This window comes from Arachis hypogaea, chromosome 3 (genome assembly GCF_003086295.3).
Source record: "Arachis hypogaea cultivar Tifrunner chromosome 3, arahy.Tifrunner.gnm2.J5K5, whole genome shotgun sequence".
Taxonomy (NCBI): Eukaryota; Viridiplantae; Streptophyta; class Magnoliopsida; order Fabales; family Fabaceae; genus Arachis; species Arachis hypogaea.
In genome coordinates this window covers 71890220-71895710 of record NC_092038.1, presented here as the reverse complement: position 1 = coordinate 71895710, position 5491 = coordinate 71890220, and positions in this window count along the sequence as shown.

Here is a 5491-nt window from a genome sequence, read left to right as displayed (position 1 = left end):
GAAGGTGATCCCCGAGGTCCCTTTCAAACTCAAAAAGAGTGAATATCCGGAGATCCGACATGAGATCCGAAGAAGAGGTTGGGAAGTTCTTACCAACCCCATTCAACAAGTCAGAATTTTAATGGTTCAAGAGTTCTATGCCAATGCATGGATTACCAAGAACCATGATCAAAGTGTGAACCCGGACCCAAAGAATTGGCTCACAATGGTTTGGGGGAAATGCTTAGATTTTAGTCCGGAAAATGTAAGGTTGGCATTCAACTTGCCCATGATGCAAGGAGATGAACACCCTTACACTAGAAGGGTCAACTTTGATCAAAGGTTGGACCAAGTCCTCATAGACATTTGTGAAGAGGGTGCTCAATGGAAGAGAGATTCAAGAGGAAAGCCGGTTCAACTGAGAAGGCATGACCTCAAGCCCGTGGCTAGAGGATGGTTGGAGTTTATCCAACGCTCAATCATTCCCACTAGCAACCGGTCCAAGGTTACTATAGACCGGGCTATCATGATTCATAGCATCATGATTGGAGAGGAAGTAGAAGTTCATGAGGTTACATCCCAAGAACTTTATAAGGTGGCGGACAAGTCCTCTACCTTGGAAAGGTTAGCTTTCCCTCATCTCATTTGTCACCTCTGTTATTCAGTTGGAATTGACATAGAGGGAGACACCCTCATTGATGAGGACAAGCCCATCACTAAGAAAAGGATGGAGCAAACAAGAGACCCCACTCATCATGAAATCCCTGAGATGCCTCAAGGGATGCACTTTCCTCCTCAAAATTATTGGGAGCAAATCAACACCTCCCTAGGAGAATTGAGTTCCAACATGGGACAACTAAGGGTGGAGCACCAAAAATATTCCATTCTCCTCCATGAAATTAGAGAAGATCAAAGAGTCATGAGAGAGGAGCAACAAAGGCAAGGAAGAGACATTGAGGAGCTCAAGCACTCCATAAGATCTTCAAGAGGAAGAACAAGCCGCCATCACTAAGGTGGACCCGTTCTTTAAGAACTCATTGAAATGGTTGCAAATAACCAATTCATGTACACTTCTGAAAGGAATCCTGTGAACAATGGGACAAATCAGAAGAAAGGAGTTCGTGAGATTGATACTCTGAATGCCATATTGGCTCAGAACAAAATATTGACTCAGCAAGTCAATATGATTTCTCAAAGTCTGTTTGGAATGCAAGCTGCACCAGGCAGTACTAAGGACACTTCATCTGAAGAAGAAGCTTATGATCCTGAGAATCCTTCAATAGAAGAGGTGAATTACATGGAGAATCCTATGGAAACACCTATAATCCTTCATGGAGGAATCACCCAAATCTCTCATGGAAGGATCAACAGAGACCTCAACAAGGTTTCAACAACAATAATGGTGGAAGAAACAGGTTTAGCAATGGCAAGCCTCTTCCATCATCTTCTCAGCAACAAACAGAGAATTCTAAGCAGAGCCACTCTGACTTAGCAACCATGGTCTCTGATCTAATCAAAACCACTCAAAGTTTCATGACTGAAACAAGGTCCTCCATTAGAAACTTGGAGGCACAAGTGGGACAGCTGAGAAAGAAAATTACTGAACTCCCTCCTAGTACTCCTCCAAGCAATACAGAAGAGAATCCAAAAGGAGAATGCAAAGCCATTAACATGACCCACATGGCCGAACTTGGAGAGGAGGAAGAGGCAGTGATCGCCACTGAGGAAGACCTCAATGGACGTCTACTGGCCTCCAATGAGTTCCCTAATGAGGAACCATGGGAATCTGAGGCTCATACAGAGACCATAGAGATTCCATTGGATTTACTTCTGCCATTCATGAGCTCTGATGAGTATTCTTCCTCTGAAGAGGATGAGTATGTCACTGAAGAGCAATTTGCTAAATACCTTGGAGCAATCATGAAACTAAATGACAAGTTATTTGGTAATGAGACTTGGGAGGATGAACCCCCTTTGTTCACCAACGAACTGGATGACTTGTCTAGGCAAAAATTACCTCAAAAGAGACAAGATCCTGGGAAGTTTTCAATACCTTTTACCATAGGCACCATGACCTTTAAGAAGGCTCTGTGTGACCTAGGGTCAAGCATAAACCTCATGCCTCTCTCTGTAATGGTGAAGCTAGGGATCTTTGAGGGACAAGCTGCAAGAATCTCACTAGAGATGGCAGACAATTCAAGAAAACAAGCTTATGGGCTTGTAGAGGATGTTCTGGTAAAGATTGAAGACCATTACATCCCTACTGATTTCATAGTCCTAGAAACTGGGAAGTGCATGGATGAATCCATCATCCTTGGCAGACCCTTCCTAGCCACAGCAAAGGCTGTGATTGATGTTGACAGAGGAGAATTGATCATTCAAGTGAATGAAGAATCCTTTGTGTTTAAGGCTCAAAGATATCCCTCTGCTACCTTGGAGAGGAAGCATGAAAAGCTTCTCTCAAAACAGAGTCAAACAGAGCCCTGATCGGGGTAAAACTTGTCTCTCAACAAATTCCCATTCGGCAAGTGTACCGAATTTGTCGTCAAGTAAAAACTCACAATAGAGTGAGGTCGAATCCTACAGGGATTGATTGATCAAGCAACTTTAATTAGAGGAATGATCTAGTTGAGCGAATCCATGAATAGAGTTGATAATTGCAGAAATTAAAATGGCGAGAAAGTAAATGACTGAAAGTAAATAGCAGAATTGTAAATGGGAATGGGGGAATTGCTCATAAAAGTAAATTGTAGAAAATAAAGAGAATGGGTAAGATCAGAAATGGGGAGTTCATTGGGCTTAGGAGATGTTGCATTCTCCGGATCAATTTCATTTTCATCTCTTCCTCAATCAATGCACTCATTGATCTCCTTGGCAATCTTAAGTGACTGAATCACAATTTCTTGCAATTCAATCTCTCAAATCTTGATCAATAGCCAATTCCTTGGTCAATTGCTCATGAGAAGAGATGAAGTGTGGTCACTGATTATACCACATGCACTTCCCAAATCAAATGCTTAGAGGGTTATAGCCACATACCCATCCACACTCAATTTGGTCCAGCATGAGAAAGCATTTTTAGCTAATCTCTTCATTCCTCTTTCAAGGATCCGAAGAGATCCATGTTTGAATAGCTTCTTTTCCAAGATAACTATCCAATTGGATGAAGATCGAAAGCTTTCAAGTAAAATCAAAAGGAAAGATAGAAGAAGAATAAGAAAATTAGTATTGATCCATCAAATTACAACAGAGCTCCCTAACCCAATGAAAGGGGTTTAGTTGTTCATAGCTCTAGAAATCAAAATCAAAGATGGAGAATACATGATAAAGCTAGAAGTGCACAGAAAGTAAATACACAGAGTAGTTCTCTTTCCTAGCTCCTCCCCAAAAGCTCCTCTCTATTTTAAAACTACTCCTATATATACTACTCTTCTCAGCTTCTAGTTAGCTCTTCAAGTCTTGGGCCTCTGGATCTTTGAGCTTGAAGCAGTTTCTTTCTTCAATTGGGCTTGGCTTACTTGCAGAGAGAAAGTGTGAAGTGGGCAGAGACTTTAGCTCAAGACATTAGGGTTGTTTAACATTTAATGAAAATACAAGTTCGAGAACGTTAGTGACACTTAACATTGTCACTAACGTTGCCATGCACCCCTTTGCCTCACGTTAAAGCCCACGTTAACTAGGTTAACGTGGCTTTTAACTTTGCCTTGCTAGCCTTCGAGAACGTTAGTGACACTCAACATTGTCAGTAACGTTCAAGTGTGCCCCTTCTTGCTTCACGTTAAAGCTCACGTTAACTAGGTTAACGTGGCTTCTAACGTGGCTTTTGCCAACCTTCGAGAACGTTAGTGACACTCAACATTGTCACTAACGTTCAAGTGTGCCCCTAGGTCTCACGTTAGAGTCCACGTTAACTGGGTTAACGTGGCTTCTAACGTGGCCATTCTTAGCCATCCCAATGTTAGTGACAATGTTGAGTGTCACTAACGTTGGCTCATTCTTCATTCCTCATCGTTAGCTTCCACGTTAACCAAGTTAACGTGGAGGTTAACGTGGCTCTTGGGGGTTGTGTGGTTGCTCCAACGTTAGTGACAATATTGAGTGTCACTAATGTTGTCGACAACTCTCCATCTCTTACGTTAGCTCCCACGTTAACCAAGTTAACGTGGGAGTTAACGTGGCTCTTTGCACCTTAGGCCAACGTTAGTGACAATGTTGAGTGTCACTAACGTTGGCTTCTCTTCCCCCTTTAACGTTAGAGGCCACGTTAACTAGGATAACGTGGCTCTAACGTGGCCATTTGTGAGCAATTGCCAACGTTAGTGACAATGTTAAGTGTCACTAACGTTGGCTCAACTTCTCTTCTTCACGTTAGAGTTCACGTTAACTTAGTTAACGTGACTCTTTAACGTGGGCATTGATGGCTTTTGAGAGTGTTTTTGGCAATCACTTTTCTCCTTAACTTTGCAAGTTACCTCCCATTCCTTGCTTCCTTTGGTCCTGAAATCAAGCAATAGAGTGCATCAAAGTTCTAGTCCACGTCATGGGTAATGCAATATACAATTTTGTCATTAAAATCATGCAAAATCCTCATGAAATAATGTAAAATGCACAATGTATGCTTGAATCAAGGTCTGAGTGAATATTTGCCCAAAACTAACTTATTTCCTAAGAAAATGCATGAAATTACCTAAAAACAGTAAAGAAAAGGTCAGTGAAACTGGCCAAAATGCCCTGGCATCAAGCCCCCACAGTCAAACTCTAAGTTTGGTGTTGGGAGGCCACAACCAAATTCTAAGTTTGGTGTTAAACCCCGACATTCAAACTCTAAGTTTGGTGTTGGGAGGTTCCAACATTGCTCTGAGTATCTATGAGGCTCCATGAGAGCCCACTATCAAGCTACTGACATTAAAGAAGCGCTTGTTAGGAGGTAACCCAATGTTATATTTATCTATTTTCTTTTGTTATTTTATGTTTTCTGTAGGTTGATGATCATGAGAAGTCACAAAATCAATTAAAAAGCAAAAACAGAATGAAAAATAGAAAGAAAAATAGCACACCCTGGAGGAAGACCTTGCTGGCGTTTAAATGCCAGTAAGGGCAGCAAATGGGCGTTTAACGCCCAGTCTGGCACCATTCTGGGCGTTTAATGCCAGAAAGGGGCACCAGACTGGTGTTAAACGCCAGGAAAGGGCAAGAAGCTGGCGTTAAACGCCAGAAATGGGCACGAGCCCGGCGTTTAACGCCAGAATTGGCATGAAGAGCATTTTTGCTCGCCATTTAGTGCAGGGATGAATTTCCTTGACACCTCAGGATCTATGGACCCCACAGGATCCCCACCTACCCCACCACCTTCTCTCTTCTTCTTCACCCATTCACCAATCACCTCTACCACTCTTTCCCAAAAACCCCTCACCTATCAAAACCCATCTTCACTCCTTCATTTTCATACAACCTAAACACTACTTCTCCCTCTTTGGCCGAACCACAAAGCCATCTCCATCTCCTCTATTTC